General features: G+C 42.3%; 1 pseudogene; it reads left to right on the top strand.

The window, feature by feature from the left end:
* The window catches only part of LOC125345576, a 45151-nt pseudogene extending 24236 nt beyond the window's left edge, over window positions 1-20915 (top strand).
* Window positions 20916-23760: the final 2845 nt, after the last annotated feature.

Raw genomic sequence — 23760 nt, 5'->3', positions numbered from 1 at the left:
TAGATGGGAGCACTAACTAGTCACTGATCAGTAGTAGTGTGTTTGCTTACTGTTTTGTTTTGGTTTTACTTTTGTACTTGTCCAGGGAATTCAAGCCTTGACACTGTCCCTAAGCAGTTTGCTGAAGGCTAGTCCTCTTGCACTTGAACAACAGCTTCACATTGGGCACTTTTTGGTTATTAAATTGATATGATTTCTCTAATTTCTTCTGATCATGTTCAGCTTTCTAAAGTAGTTAGGATTCCAGGTATGAGCCATCTGTGTTTAGCTTGCTTTGCAGTCTTGAATGGTCTTGTCTGACAAGGCTAATGCTCAAGATTGGAGCCACAACACCACTTCTGGCTTTGTGTTGGTTAATTGTGCCATGGACTTTTCTGTCCTTGTTTCCTTTTACTCAGGATCCATAGGGCTCATCCTCCTGATCAACTAGTAATTCAGGCATGAGCAAGCTGCACAGGTTGCTCATTGATTTATTTTAATTTTCTGGCATGTATCCAATCTTTAGTTTCTATATATCAACACCAGCACTGCAGTGTTGGGGACTTAAAAATATTTTGTTTTGAATGTGTAAAAAATATTAAGATGGGGATCCATTGTGATACTTTCATACAAGAACACAGAACATTTGAAATAAGTTTATTTCCTATTTTTGGTTTTTCTACTAAAGAAATTCAGCAAATTTCAGAAGCGCCCTCTGGGTTTGAGATCATCTGCCTGGACAACTGCATGGTTTGATTTATACAGTAGTAGATCCAGGTACAAATATTCATGAATGACAAATAGGAGTCTATAGTATCCTCACATGAATATATTGGAAAAATAATTCTGAAATGTGAAGTCTCTAGTTCCCATAGCATTATGAGAAGAACTTTACCAAGACAAAAACAAACAATGAAAGTATAAACTCATTCTAGCTCAATGAGACCCTTTAAGGCACACATAGGCAGGGCTTTTCTTAACTTTTTTTGAAATACTGGAATCTGCAGGTATTTATTGCATTATTAAATTAATATATATGAAGTAACTACTTTTTTACTTCTACCACAAGGGAGCAGCATTTAAATGCCATGTTCTCTATCATGCATATCCAGCTCAGATCTCGCCCCTGAGTTTTTATAGGCTTGATATAATCATTTAAAAATGCATATTTCTTCTGTCCAAACTGCCATCTTCCAATTCAACTTCAACTTTTCTGGCCCTAAAATTTCAGCCTGATGATTTCCATTTCCTCATTGCCTACATCCATTTTTAATTTCCAGTGAAACTGCATTTTTTTTTTTTTTGCCAGTCCTGGCACTTGGACTCAGGGCCTGAGCACTGTCCCTAGGTTCTTTTTGCTCAAGGCTAGCACTTTGCCACTTGATCTACAGCACCACTTCTGGCCGTTTTCTACATATGTGGTGCTGGTGATTCAAACCCAGGGCTTCATATATATGAGGCAAGCACTCTTGCCACTAGGCCATATTTGCAGCCCTGAAACTGCAATTTTTGCCTGTTTGATGGATAACTCATTGTAGCTTTGATATTTATTGTTCTGACTGTGTAAATGATTAAATATTTTTGTCTATATTGGTTTTCCAGTTGTAATTTTTAATTTTTAATGTTTCTAGTCATGTGCCTTTTCCATAACTGGTCTTTTTCTTACTGGTATTTAAACTTTGGAATTGTTTTATACTGTGGTATTAATCCTTTGTGAGATGAATAGGTAACAATAGTTTCAGCCACTCATTTGGCTGTCTGTTTCATTCATTGCACACTCACACACATGTAAACACACCAGATAGTTGACAAAAACTTACATGCAAATTATACATGGTTCTAAACATTCACACGGTGAGACTAAAGGAGGATATTCTCACAGAAGAGGACAACATAGGCTCAATAGCTATATGCACATGATGATAAGCTGATGTTTACTAAAAATAACCCGACAGTAAGGCATCAGCACTTCTGTGCTGAGGCTCAGTTTTTCACTGGTCAGAGAAGTTATACTCCCACAAATCACAAAATTAGTAAATGTGGAAAACCATAGCTGGTGGGATGAAAATTGTGTTATTCATAATTATTTACATGGAATTTCTCTCTTGCAAATAGGTCTTCTATTTCTTTGCAAAGTGACCAGGATTCAGCAACATCTTTATTAATCCATATCTTCCCTCTTGGAGTACTTCTTAAGTGTCCCTGCTATTCTTGAATTCTGGATAAGAAATTTAAGCTGATCAGGACCTTCACTTTAAGTTTTCCATCTTAACCCTTATATGTACTTCACCACAATATGGTATATCTCTTTTAGCTGCATCCTTTTCTAAAGAACATCCAGTTTCACAAACATGCTGGAGAGCAAGTGATTTTGCAAGAGAAATGGAAATTGGAAGCAGAGTATGACACTGTGAAGATTTGGAATTTCCCAGAAGGCCTTGAACTTAAAGTGAAAATAGGAAAATTGTCTCCATATATTCCTTCTGGCCATCAACTATCTTTATCTGAAGATATGGTAGAGTGGGCCATAGAATTGGCAGAGGTGTGTTGCCTCTCTTTGTAATGACTAAGGACACATAAGTAATCAAAACTCACCCTTAAAACTTGTACCTTATTGGGTGCCACCAACTCACGCCTGTAATACTAGCTATTTAGCTGTCTGAGATATGAATATCATGTTTTCAGATTAGTCCTAGTAGGAAAGCATGTAAAAGTCATCTCTAATTAACAATCAATAAACATGGAAATGGAGCATTAGAGTGTCCCTTAAGAACCAAGCTCAGATACACAACCTAGGTTCTCAGTTCAAGACTTAGGACTGGAACATACACACACATACACACATGTGTGCACACACACACACGTACACACACACATTCATACCCTATGTTCTACTAACAACCAAGAACTGTACATTTAAGAATTTACAACTTAAGAAATTGCATTGATTTACTGTTGGATAGGAAAGGAACAAAATAATTGAACAGGGCTGGGCTCTGGTGACTCACACTTTATTCCTGTCTACTCAGGCAGCTGACAGCCCCTCTTCTAAGATTATTGGCCAATTTAAAGCTCAAATGAGTAGAAAAGTCTATGAGACACTTATCTCAATTAACTATCGAAAAGCTCAAGTGTAGATGTGGCTCAAGTGGTAGATGCTAATCTTGAAAAAAAAATTAGAACTCAGACTCTGAGTTCAGTCTCTACTCCAATCTCTCTCTAGTTAACTAATATATTTCTAATGGTTTACTGAGAATGTCATCATAAGATATAAAATGCATTTTAGCTGGTTTCTGTGACATAACAATGTACTGGAGGAATCACTTTACATGTTTTAAAGGTTTATTTTGCACCACTGTGTAAGTTGCATTCAACGGTTAGTCACCTTCTACTTAGCCATCTTTGATTTGATGAATCAGTGAAGGAGCCTGCACCAGAATATTATTTTCATAGTATAGCCACTGGAAAAATAAGATTTGACAGGTTTAGGGTTCAAATAACCCTAAAAATTGGAGACTTGTGTATTGTCTTCCAACATCCTTTTAAAGCTTCAAACAGGATTCTTTTTACTTACTCCTCCTAAGTAATAACTGAGTGGGAGATAATTATTAATGTCATGAATTAAATGAAACTCTGTAGGATTGCCCAATAGGACTTAGGTTCTCACCATGAATCACAAACCTTTAAAGGTCTCCTCTCCTCAATAGTTCAACATGTAAAAGTCTGAAATGTTACTGACACATATCTGATTTTCCACAGCCTCCTCACTCTGTCTGTAGTGAAAGTTTTGGTCCTGATTCAGGAAATCCCCTCAGGAGTGAAAGGCTGCGTGTTGTTTTGTTTGCATCCCTCGCTCAGAGAATGAGATGGCTAATGGGACAGGAAAATTCCAAGACAGGGAGAAATTCATACACTTTCCTAATGCCCACCAGTCCATGAAGTGAAAAATTTGTGTATTAATATTGCAGCATAACATTTTTTCTTCCTCCAGTTAGTAATTTAATTGTGAACATGGAAGACACTGCTCCTTGCCAAATAGATCATGGGCTCTGAATTATGTATAGGATCAATTATTTCCACTTCGTTTTATGCATGTTTAGTGAAGTAATCACTGATGTCAGTTTCACATCTGTCATACTTGGTACAATAACTTTTTAAAGATATGGTCTCCATATTCTTCAAAATGAACTTTAGCATACAGAGGACACAGAGATCTTTGACAACACTATTCCCTAGTTCTGAGAAATATTTTTGCAACAGACCAAGGGCTCTAGGTTGAGTTTTATGTAAGAACAGGGACTGAACATACCTGGTAATATTTAGTTTTATGCTAATACATATTGACTATTCAATTTCTCTTGATGTATTAGTTTCTCTTTAAGAATGGAAAGGGGCTAATTGTTATTTGACTTCCTCACCAGACATTGAGCAGTGTGTGAAGTGTCCAGATAATCAGCATGCCAACACATAGAGAAACCAGTGCCTCCTAAGAGCTGCAAGCTTCCTAGCTTATGGAGAGCCCTTGGGGATGGCCTTGGCCTGCATGGCTCTTGGTTTATCTACATGCACAGCAGTTATCGTTGGGGTCATTGTGAAACATCAGAACACCACCATGGTCAAGGCTAATAACCAGACTCTCAGCTACATCCTGCTCTTTTCTCTCATCTTCTACTTTCTCAGTTCCTTGCTCTTTATTGGATGTCCCAACACAGTCACCAGCATGCTACAGAAAACCATTTTTGAAGTTGCATCCACTGTAGCTGTTTCCACTGTCTTTGCCAAAACTGTAACTGAAGTTTTGGCCTTCAAGGTCACTTCTCTAGGGAGAAGAATGAGGTGGCTGCTGGTATCAGGGGCTCCAAACTTCATCATGCCCATCTGCATCCTGATCCAGCTGACACTTTGTGGACTCTGGCTGGGAGCCTCTCCTCCCTTCATTGACACAGATGCACACGGAATTTGGCCACAACTTCATCCTGTAATCCAATAATGTGGTTCAGCTTAATGGGTAGTGGCTTATCAGGACCCAGGCCACATACCCCATAGAGATTCAGCCATGGGTACTCCATTATTTGTTCAACATTGGGCCTCAGACTGGAGTCCACAGTTAGTAGTTGGGAAAGTTGGTCAGGTCCTTTTGCATATAGGTATAGTGGAGAGCTGTACTTGGCCTCTATGACTAGGACCTATATGTCAGCAAACTTCCTCCCCTCAAACAGGAACTTTCCTGTTGACATCACATACAAAATGATGCGTAGGTTCCAAATATCCATCTTGTAGGCATAATACATTTGGTTGACCTTGGCATAGCGTTTGGCATTCAACAGGATGTTGTTGGGCTTGAGGTCTCAGTGTGCAATTCTGTTCTTATGAAGGCAGTGTATGGCACTCATGATCTGTTTGAGCAGCCTCCTGGTTTCATGCTCGATTATGCAGCTGCAGCAGGCTTTGTGGATCCACCCCATGAGGTATCCCCTCATGGCCAGCTTCATGACAAGATATAGACAGTTTTTATCCTCCATCATCTTGAAAAATCGGATGATGTGTGGGTGACATATGCTCTTGAAAATGTCCACCTCGTTTTCTATGGCATTGCTCTTCAGGTCTTTCATCAGGAGAAGTTTCACAGCCAGCCTCGTGTCTGTGAGGCGGTGATGGGAAACCTTCACATATCCAAAGCTACCATGGCTGATGGTCTCCTTCAGTTGATACTGTCCGATGATGGTGATCTCCTCCTCCTCTTCCGAGGAAGAATTAAAGGAAACTTTGTTGTATTTTGTCATCTTTCCACTGGGATAACAAGTATGCAGTCTCAAAGTTATCTCAAATGCTCTAAATGAAGATGACACATAAGAAATCTTAACCCAAATGAGCTAAACTAAAAAACAAATAAGTAAATGCAAACACCAGAATCATGAAAAGAAATACCCAAACACCAACCACACCAATACAGCTCCTTCCTTCTGCCAAGCCAGCCGGCAGTGAACGGGAATTCTGACTGAGGGCGGTGAGGATTAAGGAAAAGGAAAAATACAATACAAGAGAAAAAAGACAAGAGGCAAAGATGGGGTACAGGAGGTCTGCATCTCGAGATTGAAACTCAAGACTGCAGCGCAGTTTATTCTCAATTCCCAGCTTTTATGCAGTTTTGGAACCAGGGAATAGCATAGGGTTGTTAAAATTCCAGAACACAAAGAGGCTTAGAAGTTTGCAACATTTGATTACAGTAAAAAGGTAACAAAGCAATTCTGGATAGTGGCTGTGGACAAATATCTTTTCATTTAGCACGTCCTGGTGATAATAGCACAGCCAGAGGTGATAATGAACCTAGCTGCAAGTTTGGCTCCTGACATCTTGGCAACATCGGCACAGCCAGCGGTCAGGATGAGCTAAGCTGCTAGCTCGGCTCCCGACAGTTCCCCCGTCTTTTTATTAAAAGAAGCGAACCCACCTGTCTTAGGTGGGGTGGGTACCCCAGCCTGCCTTACCCGTCCTAGGGTCAACTTCAGAGCAGTGCTAAGGCCCCATGTCTTAGGTTGGTCAAGGCTGGAACCTCCCTGATACCCGTATCTGGCTGCAGTTCTTCTCGGGGGAAAGTTCATTCACTTGGAGCTTGATCTTATGCAGCTGGCTGGCTAAACTCATGAAAGAGTTTTCCAATATGCGTACAATGCAAGGAAGGCATAGGAAAGCCATCAGCAAAAGTATCCCTGGGCTGAGAAATGTCATCAGCAGCCCCTTTATGTTAGTTAAGTAAGGGAAATACTGTTGAAGTTGCTCAAACAGTTCCTTTACTGTTTCTGCCACTTTAGAGTCCAGAGGCAGAGTTTGTTCTAGTGCAGCTTTTTGCTATGGAGCTGAAAGAGATCGAAGGACAAATTAATATGGTGCCAAATACCATTTAGATGTGCTACAACTTGTTCCCAAGGAAAGCTTGATCCATTATACTTATGGAGGCTCACACAAGTAAAGTCAAACCCAGCATGACAGCGCACCCGTTGCAAAGTTTGTAAGGCACGAATTTGTTCTTCCAGTGACAACACAGATTCATACAGTGCTTCTAATTTTTGTTCTACCTTATCATCAATCCTGCCTTGAAAGTGCAGGGCTTGTGTGGTATTATGAGCAAGCTGATTAACATAGTGAGCTGTCTGCACATTTTGTGTTAAAGGCACAGTAGCCGCTGCAGTAGAGGCAGCTAAGGAAATAAAGGCTACAATGCTTGCTATTAATAGCCCTACAAATCATCTAGGGCACATAAGCTCTTTTAAATGTTTTAACACTTGAATACCTGTTTCTTCATACCAAGCTTCAGATAAGTTTACAGGAAGCATAACAAATGGTGGTTGCTTAATAATAATTACAGAATCAGTAAGATCACTATACAAGCAGTTTGTAAAAGAACAGATAGTGCAAGTAACATAGAAATACATGGCTCCTATAGAAATATTAAAGGGTCCATACATAATAGCATAAGGGGGTGTTACACATTCATAACATTTTTTAAAGAAGAAGAAGTGGGCCAGGAAATATTATTCACGGCAGCCACTTAGATCCAGACATGACATTGAGCGTGTCCATTCATCCACCACAGACCTGGGTTGTACTTGTTGGTGAGATTCACTCCGGACCAGTACATCAGCTGAGAATTAGTTCCTGAAATATTGGTTATAAAAGGGTGATCATGTCAACACTTTATGGGGTGCAGTTTTCCTGTAGATTATACATTTTGAGAAGAGTTGATGCAGTGAGTTATCATGAAGGACGAGGTAGAATTGGCATGTACAGGAAACCCAGGAGGCAATGAATTCATTCGTATATTATATACTTGACTATTATCAGGAATCCAAATTCTATGATTTATGGATTGCATTACAGTACAGCCTGGAATATAAATGTTGGAATCAGTTGTAAAGCATAAAGGGGTTCCAATGCCAGAAGCTGCAAAATCTCCCATCTTAACGTGTTGGACAAAAGGGTCTGGAGCTGTACCATATGCTGATCTGTTGACATGGACGAACACCTCAGCTCCCTCCCAGGTCGCAGGGTGCATAATCGGTGGATCTGGCACATAAGTCCAGTGGGTCAGTGCTTGTAGCATTCTGATGAGTTTCCATAATCCGAACACAACGCTCAGGTAGCCAGCGAGCATCCTTTTCATCCTGTGAAAACCACAGACATGTCCTCGACCCCATGTCAATACCAGATCGGTCCCGTGCCAAGCACTTGTTAAAGGATCTTTCCACTTAACTTGGGCAAAAGCTCTTTGCTCTCTCTTTTCCCAGAACCGCTGTGCTGCAGAGTGGCCATTGCAGTCCAAATTTAAAAAATTTAGTACGAATAAAGTATGAGAAAGTATATTAACAGGAGAGAAGGGGTATAATTCCCCCCTTTTAATTTAGAAATTTGGTGTTTTAACAAACCATTTGCCCATTTGAAAATTCCTTGACCATGAGGATTATAGGGAATTCCTGTAGAGTGAACAATTTGGTAAGATTTGCAAAATGTTTGAAAAGCTCGTCCAACATATCCTGGACCATTATCAGTTTTAATTTGTTTAGGAAGTCCCATAGTAGCAAAGCAGCGTAAGGCATGGGAGATACAATGTTTGCCAGCTTCCCCGCTAAGAGGAGTAGCCATAATAAAATTAGAGTAAGTGTCTATTTTAACATGGACAAAGCAGAGCCATCCAAAGAGGGGATGTGGGTAACATCCATTTGCCAAACATGGTTGGCCACTAAGCCTTGGGGGTTAATGCCATTGGAGGGCACAGGTAGGAAGGTAGCACAGTTGGGACAAGTTTTTACAATTTGATGAGCTGCCTCACGAGTAATATGAAATTGCTGATGTAAGGCATGACTGTTTTGGTGGTGGGCAGCATGTGATTGCTTTACCAAGTCAATTTGAGTGAGAAAAATGTGTCTAGCCTCATCCATAATAGCATTGCCCTCACTTATTGGTCCAGGAAGCTTAGTATGGGCACGTATAAATCCAAAAAAACCATGGACAGGTGCAAGAGCGACGAAGAAGTTGTATCTGGTAGAAAAGAGTTTGGATAGTGGAATTAGCTGTACCAAGAAAAGGGACAGTTTCAATGACCTGAAGGGACCGCTGTTGGAGCATGAGGTGTAGTTAAAATATATGCGTCCTCGGGGGCTGCGTAATCAATATAATTTACATGTTGGGAAGAAATGGCAGAATTTACTATGCTTAAGGATTTAGTTGAGTCAGTTGTCATTTCTCTCTGGGAGATGTAGGGTCAGGATCCCCCTTTAATAGATCAAATAAGGGTTTTAATTTAGCTGGGGATAATTTAAGATAAGGGAGAAGCCAATTAATATCTCCCTGAAATTTTTGAAAATCATGCACAGTAAGCAAATGAGAAGTCTTAACCTGTAATTTCTGACTAGTAAAATAATAAGGACCCAAAATATGACCAAGTGGGATTTTTATTTTTCTTTTCCTGGGCTGGTTTTGAACTGTAATCCAGGGAGTTTTAGCCATAAAAGCCTTTTTATTTCCAATTAAAGGAACAGGAGAACAAAAGGAGTAGAGTTTACCTCTAAGTTGCTAAGAATTGACCAACAAGTAGTTGCCAGATTTTTGCTGTAACACTTAAAGAACAGCAGACTGAATGGGATCCATGTGCCATTAAATCAAATCATATTATTTATCCTTATCTTATTGGCATGTGAAAGAGAAAACAAATGAATAGCAGTTAAAGTCTCAGCTTCAGTGGATCTGAAGTGGCTGTGTCTTCCATCCCAAATTAGCAGGCCAGCAGGAAAGATGGCTTGCGTCTGGATAAGGATGTAGTAGAGTTCCCTGGATAGGCTGTCACATTTCCTGCTTGTTGCCTGTAAATTTCTACACAGACTGGTTGAGGGCATTTTTAAACAGATTTTAGAAGGCTTGGGCCTTTAACCATCTTTCTAGTCACAAAATCCACACAGATTGAAGGCCAACAAAGTCTGCTCTCTGTAGCAGCCAGGGCAGTTTCTGAGTCACAAACAACTCCCAGTTTGGGAGCTGACTGTGGAGGCAGCTTTCTGTAGCCACAGACTGCCACGGTCCACTCAGCTAGCACACATGTCATCCTGTATCCTACGAAGCAAAATGTTAATTTTGGCTCAGGAAATTTTAGGTTAATAGTCACATCTGTGCAGTTGTTTCGAAATGACTCTGGTCCCTTGATCTTAAAGAGTTTATGAGAGCACAGCGAAAAAAGAAAAAAAATGGAGAAGCAAAATCTTAGTCTATACCAAAGAATTGTCAGGATTAGATGTACACTTGACTCTTAGCATAGATAGACATAAAGAATAACATACTGGTTGTACATTATTGTACTTATATCACGTGCTGTATATTAAAACCTTTTGGAGTTTTTCTTAGACATATTTGTTTGCACCCAAACATATCAGTTTGGGCTTAAAACCTGTTTTTTGTTTTGTTTTTAAGTTTTACCAACACATAGACAAAGACAAACATACATACACATACAGACAATGTGCACACGTTTTGGGGCGCACTTAGAATTGTTTTTTAATTGGCCATGTACGTTTTTCTGGAATTCCAGTGGCAATATTCTAGTGCCTATATTCTAGAACCATGTGGTTAGATAGTAAACAAAAAAAAACCTTTTCAGCAAACCAAAATTTTCAGATCATCTGAGAAGCCACATCTTGAGAAACCAGTTTAGCTCACAAGGGGAGCTTATGGGAGGCAGGACATGAACACAGACAGTGAGCTCACAGTAAGACACCTTCATCTTCCAGCATTTGAATTGTAAGGCACCTTTGAAATGCAAGGCCACAGGACTTCAATTCCCTGCCCAGCCTCCAGGAATATGGCATGCTTGTCACCTGGGGGATGGGCAGGCTTTCACTCCAACCAATCCTATTGTCGACCATGTGCTCAATGCTAGAGAAAGCTTATTATTTAGCCAAACAAGCAGAATTTAATTGAGTCTCCAAACTTAACATCAATAACAAGAATAGAAAACCTTTCTTTGAGTCTTTTAAAGCAGATATTAAACAAATATTGATACCCATCCTATGTCACAGGCAGGCAGGCAGAGTTTAGAGGGAGGCAGAAAAAGAGATAGAGAGAACTTCATCTGCCTGAGCTCTCATAGAAGTTAGGTAAGTCCTGCAAAATATTCCAAATATATAAGATTGGGTTCAAACTTGAGCAGCTTTCCTGAAGTAATTTAGACTTGATGAGCAACCAGCTGAGCTGAATGAGAGATCAGTTGTCTCCAAACACCCACAATTGCTGATCTCCTTGACATATCCCAGTGGCTTTATGGAAAATCTAAGCTCCAGGCTAATGGTCACTCACCCTGGTTGGGGTTTCAAATCTGTCGTGGTGGATGGAAATAGAGCGCTCGGTCAGGAGAAGTTACCTCAGTGGTGTTAGCATTTCCCTAGCCTCAGGTCCCTTCCCCCTGCTAGCAGCCTGCACCTAGGAGAGCTGTAAGTCAGCCAGGACTGTCCATGGGGCTCACCAGTATCTCCCTATAAAGGAGTTTGTTGTTTTGGATGAAGCTGTGACAATAGAGCTATACTGATTTCAACATATTATCAACATGAGTCAGTCTATCTTTAGTAGGCTCATTGCATAATTTCTCCTCAGTGTCTGAGCCATCTGAGTCTTCCTTAATGTCTAGCCCAGTGGGTTCAGGTCTTGTTAATTTTCTCAGCTCTTCCTGGGGCTGGGCAACACTCATCAGGTCTCTGTTCAGCTTCTCCAATCGACTGTTCAAATTTAATCTGTTCATGTCTAGGATCTAAGCAATCTCGGACCAGATACCAAAGAATAATAGCATCCACTGGGGTTTTCTCAGGGCCATTTGCATCATAATGTTCCTGAATCACCTTTTTTTTTTTTTTCTAAGTTTCTAAGTTATTGGTCCTTTCCTCCAGGAACTGGGGGCATGCTTCCTCAATAAAGTAAAAGAAACATTCTAAGTGACTTTGGCCAACTTTCACTGTCCGGGCATTAAGCATGCCTTTGGGGGCCTGCACGTATAGGATGCAGCCTATACTTTATCCCATAATTTCTTACTCCCGACAATACTCTCTCTCTCTCCCTCTCTCCTTCCCACGTAATTGGACCTCCTTAACTGAGCGGGGGTCCTCTGCCATCATCCCATGCTTTCAAGTCCCTGTTCCATGTGCCACACCTGCCGAGCCAGCCGGCAGTGAACGGGAATCCTGACTGAGGGCAGCAAGGATTAAGGAAAAGGAAAAATACAAGACAAGAGAAAAAAGACAAGAGGCAAAGATGGGGTATGGGAGGTCTGCATCTCGAGATTGAAACTCAAGACTGTAGCCCAGTTTATTCTCAACTCCCAGCTTATATGTAGTTTTGGAACCAGGGAATAGCATAGGGTTGTTAAAATTCCAGAACACAAAGAGGCTTAGAAGTTTGCAACATTTGATTACAGTAAACACAAGGTAACAAAGCAATTCTGGATAGTGGCTGTGGACAAATATCTTTTCATTTAGCACGTCCTGGTGATAATAGCACAGCCAGAGGTGACAATGAACCTAGCTGCAACTTTGGCTCCTGACATCTTGGCGACTTCGGCACAGCCAGAGGTCAGAATGGGCTTAGCTGCTAGCTCGGCTCCTGACACTCCCCTCCCCCCCACACACAAAGAAAGCCTTAGAGTAATTCAAAGTTAGTCCAGCAGGACACCAAGAAAAGCTCCCAGTGCTGTAACTGACAAAAGTGGAGAGTAGCTTCTTATATACTCTACTGGGAATGCCTCACAAAGCCTGAGGACATTAGGGAGCAAATGGAACAATCACAAGTGGGACCAGTGATATCAGTGGGGAATGGACCAACTGGGGCTCAGCAGGCACCATCTGATGGGTATGCTCTTGAGCCTGGAGGACTGAGGCCAAGGAAGCCAGGTACATGGGAAGATGCTACTGATCCCATGGCATCCATGTGGGAAACATAAGAGGAGGACACTGGGCAGTGGCCCCTGACATTTGTGGGGTGGGGTTAAGGAGGGCAGGGTACCTCAGGTTTGCTCCTTGGGGAACATCAGCCAGTGTACTTTATCTTTGTACAGAAATTACAACGCTGTCTTGTCCCATAGCGTTATCTATATCTAATTACAAAGGATCCCAAGAAACGGAGACTTTTCAAGATTTGACTCAAATATTCTGTTTCTACTTGAGATGGGAGAGCAGACATCCAAAATTAAGTCATACTTTTGTCCACATCTGCCATTCTAGTTTATTTTGTCTCACCGTTTTGATGTTTCCCCTTCCCTTCTATAATTCAGATAAACGTATATACAATAACCAGGGAACTGAATCAAATGTGGTGACATCATGAATGTGATGCTTATTCTACTTGAGAGGCCTTTTTTGTTGTTGCTGTTGAACTCTGGGTCTGGATGCTGTCCCTGAGCTGACCTTAAGCTCAAGGCTAGCTCTCTACCACTAGAGCCACAGCTCCACTTCTGGTTTTTTGGTGGTGTGAGACACCAGTGTCCACTTTAAGAGTTCATTTCAAGAAAAATAAATAATGGGTGGGGCAGTGGTGGCTCTGACCTTCAATTCTAGCTGCTCAAGAGGCTGAGATCTGAGAATCTCATTTAAAGCCAGCCTGGGCAGGAAAGTCCATGAGAAGTTTCTCAGCAATTAATTACCAGAAAACTGCAAGTGGCCCTGTGGCCTTAAGTATGATGAAGATACTCTTAACCATAAATGCTGAGGGACAGTTCCCAGGCCCTGTGTTCCAGCCCCAAGTCTGACAACAACACAGTATTAAACATGCTGGGCATAATGCCGCCATTGTCACAAACACAGAAGGCAGAAAAAGGCTGAAGCAGGAGGTTGGGGGGCTTGAGTCCAGCTTGGCCTTTATAATGATTTCCAGTTCAATTTACTATAGCAAGACTTAATTCCAAAAACAGTACCAGAAAGTTCACTCACAAAACAATCTCAGAGAGCCATACTTCCATAACCATATTTCACTTTGTCAATTATTGTGACCTACTACTTTATTCTTCCTCCTTTAAAAAGTCTCCATAATTAGTTTCTGTCATTTATCATTGTTGGTTTACCCCTAAGGGTTATTTACACATCCCAACTTATACTTTTCCCTTTGAATACTCGTTCTTCTAATTCCTTCCCTCCCTTCTTTCCTCTATTTACCCCTACCTCTTCTTTACCATCTCCTCCCTTTCTCTTCTTTTCCTTTATTATATTTTTCCTCCCTTTGTCTCTTCTCTTCCTTCTTTTGTGAGATATAAGAGGATGATGTCGCCGAAGCTAAACTGGATTCATAATCTTCGTGCCTCAGTGTTCTGAATGGCAGGACTACAGAAGTACATGGCCATGACTGGCGTGGCCATTATCTTTTATCATAGAGTGCTCTCTCTATTCCCTAGACTCTTCACACACATTACACTGTTTCATGTCCTAGATGTCTCTTAGACTCTTTTCTGAATTTCCTTTCTTTTCGGTCCCATTCAGGAGCCCATAGCTTTGGGGTATTGCTAGCCAGTGCCAGCATACCCCAAACTGTCCAAGACCAGGTATCTTGGGCACAGATCATTTTAAGCCCTGGATATAACAGAGCATAGATGAGGTGTAGATTGCCCCTTCAATTCAGGACTGCAAGTCATTAGGTAAGGAGGTCCCTTTAACAGAAAGCACTCTAAAAGGAAGTCCCAGTTCAAAACGACACCAATTCTGACAATCACCTGCCTCATTTTTGAGATGTGGGCAGATTTAGTCATTGTGTCTAATGAATAGAAAGAGACAGAAATGATAAAGTATCACTTCTGATATTGAGTTATAAATGGCTGTTACTCTCACTGTGACATCTCGATGTATCTCTATCTCTCTTTAACTCTTTGATCCTGGTGAAACAACTGATGTGTGAGTAGTCTAGAGAGAAGGCTCCATGACAACGAGCTGAAGCATCCAGCTGGAGGACATGAGATGGGAAAGAGTCATGCCTGGAGATGACCATGGCCCCAAGGGAAATTTTCACAGTTGTCTCCTGAGCTCCTCACTTACAACCCTCCTGCAAAGCTTCTCCTGGATTCCTGACCCCTAGAAACTGAGTGAGAATAGATGCTTGGTGTTCAACAACACATGTTGTCTTGGAAGAGTGCATTGTGGAGTGCTACTGTAATTCCACTGACTTCTATGCTGCTCTGATCCTACTATTAGCATTTGACATTTAGTTCTATGTTTTCTGTAAGTATAAGTAAATGGAGAGAGAAATGATGGCAAGTTTTACCAACTGTTTCCAAACACTGGTGGCTCACACCTCTAATCCTAGCTCCTCAGAAAAGGCTGAGATCTGAGGATTGATGTTTGAAGCTGGCTCAGGCAATCCATGAAATTCTTATCTCCAAAAATGCCATAGGCCCCAAGATCAAATCCAAGGACTTGTACACACATGGAAAGTTCTACCATTTGTAACCTTGCGTTCACATATTCAGAGATATTGGCCTTATATAATTCTAATTCAACTTCATGTTCAGAGCACAGATGTGAAAGTGCAGCTTTTATCTCTTAGGGAAACTAAGACAGAGATATAACAGAGGCTTGTGTAGCTAAAGTCTCTTCCTTTTCCCCTTCCTACTTTGCTCTTCTTTCTTCTGGGAAGAAAGTTTTCTTTTTCTTTCTTTATAATGTGACTGTCCTGTACAAATGAACTGTACTGTCAGCATTGGGTTTGCAGGCGTCCTCATGTGTTCCTCCCAATGATTTAACATAAAACCGAAGCTCATGCTAAGGGAAGGGGAAATGTGAAAACATGAAATGTGCCAAATTTTCAAAAAGAACACAAAAGAACACTGTGAAAAGGAAGTCACAGTTCTGTGTGTTCTGTAGCAGTGTGAAGATCACGTTTTATGCCTTTTTAGGTTTAAAAAGAGAAGCAGAGGTATAAGGGTATAAGATGCGGTAGATTATGGGGCAACACCCCACTAACACCTCTGTATGACCCCCCACCACCTTCCCTTGCTGACCTGAAACAAGCCTGCCTAGCCACATAAAAATCCACATATTGCTTCCCACCCCCACCCCTTACTAGGGTTTGAACTTATGGCTTCACAGATGCTTATATGGTTTGCTCACTTCAGTCATGTCTTTAGTCTTGCTTTTTGCTGGTTAGTTTGGAGATGCAGTTTCTTAGACTAATCTTCCCAGGCTGGCTTTAAGACACTGTCAATTGGATCTGAACCTCATGACTAGCTATGATTACAGGGATGAGCCACAGCACCAGGATCTCCCATTACTTTTACAATATCCATTATGAGGAGGACCAGAGATAAAATATACTGTGTAGATGGCATAGACAGAAGATGGGTCATCCTTACACTGGGATCCCTTTCTGTCACCTCTACAAATGAAGTGTTTCATTCCATGGACTTTGGAACTCTGGTTTGGTGAATAAAACTAATGCAGTACTTAGCATGCAGAAACATGGCTTGTGTTTTCATTGGTGCCAGAGTTGTTTTGAAAACTAAGAGGATGTTTTGTCAACCTTTAAAAAATGTTGAAAAGAAATGTAACCCTGGAGATTTGAAGCAAATGGATTTTCAGCGCAACTGCAAGTATCAATATTCCTTCCATCCCACAGCAGGCAATTGCCTAGTAACAGAAGTTATAGTCCAAACCCTGTTATTAATTACCTTCTTTGCAAGTCAAAAAAGTTTTTAAAAAGCTCACAGGTTGTGAAAGAGCAAATCATGATAGTCTAAGAGATTTAAGTGGTTTGAAGCTGTATTACAAAGCTAACTTTTAAACTAAGTTGGCAACTTCATCTAAAGCATCTACCCCTCAATGATGGACAGAAACACAGGCTCCCATAAACCAATTTGACAACAGAAAGCAACATGAACATCCAATGATTCTGACCTTGTAACCTGCAGAGAAGACAACTGAGGCTCTAGTAGGAAAGGGGACAGGTTCCTTATGGACAAAATCCACATGCTGGTGGCCATGCTGTGGTAATGGTCCTTAGTCATTCTAGGGTCACCTCTCTGCTCAAAACCAGATGTCTTAAGCTCCTGGGGACTGGTCTGTGCAAAGAGAAAATGAGATTGTTTGATCAAAGTTTCGCAGGAATTGCTAAGATCCACACAAGGCAACGTGACATTCTTTTTCTATCGTTGAACTTCTCTCATTTTCAAAAGGCCACTGTGCCCGGTCATTCTACCAAGTGGACAACCATTGGGAAGGGCCAAAGAGCATTATTTTTTCTCTTTTACTTTGCCATTCAACCCTTCTCCTGTGTTCTTGAATAACATTGTTTGTACCAATCATCCATGAGAAATCTACTTTGAGATTAGCTATAAATGACTGTTACTCTCACTGTGACATCTCTCTATATCTCCATCACTCTTTCACCCTTTGCTCCTGGTGAAACAACTGCATATGTGAGTAGTGTATGGAGAAGGCCTCATGACAAGGAGCTACATGTTGGCGTCTGGACAACCCCTTTCTCCCCCCACGGGGAGAATGGTAACCACAAACTCTATGAAAGAGCACCCTAACCCTCCGCCGGCGGAAGGCCAAAGGCATGCTCTCATTGGCTTGTGCTAAGTTGAGGAAAGGCTGCTGAAGCCTCCCCTCCCCCCAGTCCCCTCACATGTTACCAAGGGCGGAGGTGAAAAGGAAGGCATCAGGGACATGCTGCGGTGGTGGGAAGCATCTCAAAAACTTTAATATGGAAAGGCACTTATATAGAAGTAATGGCGGGAAAGAAAGGGGGCTGGCCAAAGGGCCAGTCATAGGCTAGGGACCACGTTCATCAAGTGACATCACGAAACTTCCCTTTGTGGGCGGGACAACCCCATCATGGTGGCACGCACGTTTTCACCTCCCAAGGGGTGGAGGCCAGAAGGTAGGAGGGACTTCCATTGTCCCAAAGCTGGCAGAAGGGCAGCCTTCCCAAGGCCATAATAATCCCCAACAGCTACAGCTTCCAGATGATAGCTGGAGGACATGGGTAGTTAAGGCGTCAAGCCTGGAGATGACCATGGTCCCAATGGAAATTTTCACAGTTGTCTCCTGAGCTCCTCACTCACAACCCTCCTGCAAAGCTTCTCCTGGATTCCTGACCCCTAGAAACTGAGTGAGAAAAGATGCTTGGTGTTCAACAATATTTGCTACACAAGCAAGCCAATGAAATGGTGACCTGTTTTATAACAGTTCATGTAAGTCACTCTCTCTACATCAAAGAGTCATGGCCTACAGTACACTTGTAGTCTATAGATTATTAAATTCACTGTCCAGTTCCCAAATATGTGTACCCTTATTACTGAACTTACTTGGACCTCAGTTTATACTTAGGTGTATACAATATGTATTTTACGAATTGTCAGTTTTGATGACACAGCTTACATTCAAGAATATTCATCTGAAAATAGGCTTCAATAGTCTTTGGGTGCAATGACTATAGCTATTACATTATATGAGGAACACTTTATTTTTAAAAAATCTATTGGATGTCTCAGAGTTTTCAGAGAGGCTGAGGAAATCACAACAGTCAGGGCTAAGATGCTTTATGCTGACTTGTGCAGTTCTCAAAGGAGAATCTGAACCCTGCAGCTCTTGGCATAAAGCTGGGCAATTCTGCCATCTAGTGGACTTTGAATCAACTTCAATTCAATGCCTTCTGTAATTCAGTGAATCCAATTTAAAATGACAAGGGAAGGCTGGAGGTGAGGGCTCTCCCCTGTAATCCCAGCTACTCAGGAGACTCAGAACTGAAGATTGTTGTTCACAGAGTAACCCTACCTCCAATGAACCACGAGAAAACTGAAAGTTGAGCTATGGCTCAAAATGGTAGAGAGCTAGCCCCATGACAATAAAAGAAAATGGCCATGATAAAATAATTGATTAAAACACAGAGAAATAAAGTTCAGGTCAGAGTGATAGTCCAATTGACATTCAAGCTGTCAAATATCACAGAGGACTGAGGAACATCTTATGAGTTTAAACTCAGGCTGTTAGTACTAAAAACAACATGAGATAAAACCTTCCACCTTCTTTTTCTTTTTGCAGCTCCCGGCTGTTAGCACTGTTATGGTCTCCTGGACATGACTTGAACTCAGAGAACCTCAGTGACCTTCTCTCATGGAGTCAAACTGGATATTGCCTTTCATAACACAAAAGACAAAAGGACCATAATTCCAAGTTGTGCACCCATCCTCTATTTAACCATTTGAGGCTAGAAGGAAGATGGACAGTTACCCATTAATTGTCTGTAACTCTGGAGGCTTGAAGCAAATGGATTTGCAGGGCACCTGCAAGTATCAATATTCCTTCCATCCCACAGCAGAGAATTGCCTATTAACATAAGTTACAGTTCTAACCTTGTTATTATCTTACTTGCAAGCAGAAAAACAAGTTTTAAAGCTATAAAGCTACATTTCTGAATCAACTATTAACTGCCTCCTTTGCAAGTGAGAAAAAGTTTTAATAAAGGTCACAGGTTATGAAAGAGCAAGTCATGATTGTCTAAGAGATAAAAAGTGGTTTGAAGCTGTATTACAAAGCTTTCATTTAAACTAAATTGTCAACTTCATCTAAAGCATCTACCCCTCAAGGATGGACAGAAACACAGGCTCCTATAAACCAATTTGGCAACAGAAAGCAACATGAACATCCAATGATTCTGACCTTTTATCCTGCAGAGGAGGCAACTGACGCTCTAGTAGGAAAGGGGACAGCTTCCTTATGGACAAAATCCACGTGCTGGTGGCCATGCTGTGGTAATGGTCCCTTGTCATTCTAGAGTCACCTCTCTGTTCAAAATCAGATGTCCTGAGCTCCTTGGGAATGGTTTGTACAAAGAGAAAATGAGATTGTTTGGTCAAAGTTTCTCAGGAAATGCTAAGATCCATGTAAGGAAGAGTGACATTCTTTTTCAATCCCTGGACTTCTCTCAATTTTCAAAAGGCCATTGTGCCCAGTCAATCTCCAAGTGGACATCTATTGGGAAGGGGGAAAGAGCACTATTTTCTCTGTTTTACTTTGGCATTCGACACTTCTCCTTGTGCTCTTGAATAGCATCTTTTTGTACTGATCATTCATGAGAAATCTACTTTGAGATTAGCTACGAGGCAGCTATGTCTTATGTTGATAGAGCTGACCAAATCTACCTGCAGTTCACTTTTGGATTATTAGAGTTCCAAGGACCCAATCGAGCAGGTCCTGTGATTAAATTCTTGAAGCAGTGGGTAGAAGTGAACCTTATGTACGTAACAGGACTTCTCCATTCCCAATGGGACCTCCTTTCTCCAAGTTCCCATCTTTTCTTGATAATAACAGGAATGAGAGGTCTGCCCTCACTGGCTTTGGTCCCACGCAGGCCCCTACCATGGTGAAACCCAAGAGTCCTGGCACCACATCACTGTCGCAGGTGAGTGCCAGTTCTGGGAAGGCACCAGCAAACATGGCTCGAGCCCCATGACCACCAGAGGACTTGGTTTCATGGTGCAACCCTGGGCCATACCGGGGAAGGGGAGACAGGGCAGCTTCTGAGTCCCCTGGCATTCCTTCTCCATGGGCCTCTAGAACACCCACGTGGCTCTGCAAGTGCACATGAGTGTCCTCTCACCCTGCTTCCGGTTCCTTCACCCGAGCTTCCTGTCCTGTCACCTCTACTTCCAGTCCCTTCACACTCACTTCGTGTCCCTTCCCCCACGCTTCCAGCCCCATGCGTTGGGGTAGCAATAACAGGTTCCACTTACCTCAAATCCTGGGCTGGAGAGCATAGCACTCATGTGCGGTCCCATACCCAAACAGACTGCGACCATGGAGGTTCAGGCCCAGAGGCTGAAGAGTACCCGGGAATCCATGTCTCAGCAGCAGTTGCAGCACCAATTGTGGGAGGATGGCAGTGAACACAGCTTGGTTTCTATGGCTGCCTGTGGAATCGAGTAACCTCAGGAAGCCGCCAGAAGAGGATTCAGGGCAGACTCTGTGCCACCACCTGTAATCTTTTTTTTTTTTGCTTTTTCAAGTTTTTAATTTTTTAATTTTTTAATTTAATTAATTAATTTATTTTTGGCCAGTCGTGGGCCTTGGACTCAGGGCCTGAGCACTGTCCCTGGCTTCTTCCCGCTCAAGGCTAGCACTCTGCCACTTGAGCCACAGCGCCACTTCTGGCCGTTTTCTGTATATGTGGTGCTGGGGAATCGAACCTAGGGCCTCGTGTATCCGAGGCAGGCACTCTTGCCACTAGGCTATATCCCCAGCCCAAGTTTTTATTTTTATACATTTTTTTGTATTAAAAAGAAAAGCATAATTACCACAAATCACAAAGGACTAAAGCAGGACTAGAATAATGAATGAATCACTTCAGCCTGGAAAGCAGATACTCTCAATAATATTAATGTTATAATACAAGCTCATTCAAGTATTTTACATTTTATTTGTCCTTTTAAATGTGATATCCTAGAGCACATGGTAGATAATGCACTATGAGCGTAAGGGGAGCCTTTCTCTGCAAAGCCAGATGAGTTTTCCTCTCCAGGGAGAAACGGGCTGGAAGTTCTTATCTTCTCTGCCATCACCATGGCCAGAGGAGAGGAGCGGGGTCTGAGGGAGAACTCGGGGACCCTTCCACACGCTTACTTTGGGGGTTCCTATTCAAGAGTCCCAGATGATCCAGACTACCCAGACTTTTGGCACCCCTCCCCCCACTTCCTGGGCCTTCTGAGCAGCTTGCTTTCTTTTGTAAATCAATCATCAGAAAGGGTGGGGGGAAGAGCTACAATGGAACAAAACAAAACAAAACAAAACGTTGAACAACTTCCACATGGGGTTGGGCAGCTCCCCAGGGCCTTGGGACAGGCCGGCACAGGTGGGCGGCCTCCTCTCCTCCCAGTGCGATCGCTCCCCGGTTGGGGGGGCAGTCCGGAGAACCTGCCCCTCACCAGGCCCAGGCACGCAGACAGAAGGCCTGCCGTCATCCCAAAGGGCGCTCTGCGGGGAGCAAGCCTGGGAAGGTGCACCACCTGTAATCTTGACCTGAAGCTGTGGTGGCACATGTCAAGCTCATCTGCGGCTGTAGGGGTTTGTGCTTACATATGCTCATCTCCTCACCCACATGCGTGCACATGCGCATTCCTCACCTACACTGGTTACTGGGCTTCTTTATCCGATGAGAGGCTGGAGAACCCATAATGGCTGGAACCCAGGCTTGAGTGAGTTTGCATCGGTATCGGCTACTTGGTTGTCTTTGGGGACCGGAAATCTAGGCATAACAAATACAATATGCTTTTCCTGTGTGAAGTACTCTTCTTTTTCACATCCTGTCTTCCTAGTCAGAAGGACTGTTCTAATGGCATAGATAAGGCATGAGGCCTGCTCTAATAGCATAGTGAAGGCTTGAGGCCTACTCTAATGCTGTAGATAATAAGGCTTGTGGCCTAGTCTAATTGTGTAGATAAGGCTTGGTGCCTACTCTTATGGGGTAGATAAGGCTTGGGGCTTACTCTAATAACTAGCTAATTAGTTGAGGCTTGAGGGCTACTCTAATGGAATAGGTAAGGCTGGAGGGCTACTCTAATAGCTATCTAAGTAGCTAAGGCTTGAGGTCTACTCTAATAGCATAGCTAAGGCTTGAGGCCTACTCTAGTGTAACTAGGTAGATAAGTCTAGAGGCCTACTCTGATGGCATAGCTAAGGCCTGAGAACATTACCTTTCCATAATTTCAACTGCACCGAGTTTTGCCCTTCATCAATATCTTACAATTTACCAATAATTTTCTTTTTCTCAAAAGTCATCTAGATTGTTATCTCAAATGTCCCTTGAGTAGAAATTCTGAAGCTGGCTTTGATAACTCTTTGGGGTTTATGAAATTGATATCTTGTTGTTGTTGTTTTGTCTATTTTTGTGGGTATGTGACAGTTCTAGGACTACAACTCAGGTCTGGGGAGCTGTCCGTAGCATTTTTGCTGAAAGCCAACACTGTACCATTTGAGCCACAGATCCATTTTGACTTTTTTTGTTGGTGATTTGGACTGTCCTACTTGGGATGGCTTTGAACTGCATTCCTTTTTCTCAGCCTCTTGAGTAGGTTGTGGTGGTCTTTGCATCAGAGAGTCCTGATACCTGGGTCCTGGTAATCACCACCGCCTGAGTCAATGACTCTTAACCCTCTCTCCCCACTTCCACCTATCCAGAATTCATCTTGGGGAGGAAGAAGAGAGAGGACATCTGAAAAATTAAAGCCATTAGCAAGGCACTGGTGGCTCATGACTGTCATCCTAGCTACTCAGGAACTTGCGATCTGAGGAAAGCTATTCAAAGCTAGCAGGGCAAGAAAGTCCATGAGACTGCTGTCTCCAATAAACTACTCAGAAAAAGGCAGAAGTGGTGCTGTGTTGCAAAGTGGTAGAGTGCTGGCCTTGAGCAAAGGAAGCTCTGTCTTTGTCTACCTGTGAGTCTGTCTCCTTGTCTGTCTTCCTGTCTATGCCTGTGCCTGTCTCTCTGTGTCTGTGTTTGTCTGTGTCTGTGTCTATGGTCCAATGTACGTGTCTGCCTGTCTGTATGTCTCCTCGCCTATCTATGTGTCTGTGTGTCTGTCTCTGTGTTGGCCTGCCTGTCTGTGAGTCTCAGTCTCTATGTCTGTCTGTTCACCTATGACTGTCTCTGTCTGTGTCTACCTGGGAGTCTGTCTTTCTGTCTCCTTGTCTGTCTGTCTTCGGATCTATGACTGTGTCTGTCTGTCTCTGTGTCTGTCTTTCAATGTATGTGTCTATCTTTTCTGTCTGCTTGTGA

Source organism: Perognathus longimembris, unplaced genomic scaffold (assembly GCF_023159225.1).
Source record: "Perognathus longimembris pacificus isolate PPM17 unplaced genomic scaffold, ASM2315922v1 HiC_scaffold_5931, whole genome shotgun sequence".
Lineage (NCBI taxonomy): Eukaryota > Metazoa > Chordata > Mammalia > Rodentia > Heteromyidae > Perognathus > Perognathus longimembris.
The sequence above is the reverse complement of the archived record's forward strand: the minus strand, read 5'-3'. Positions and strand labels throughout refer to the sequence as shown.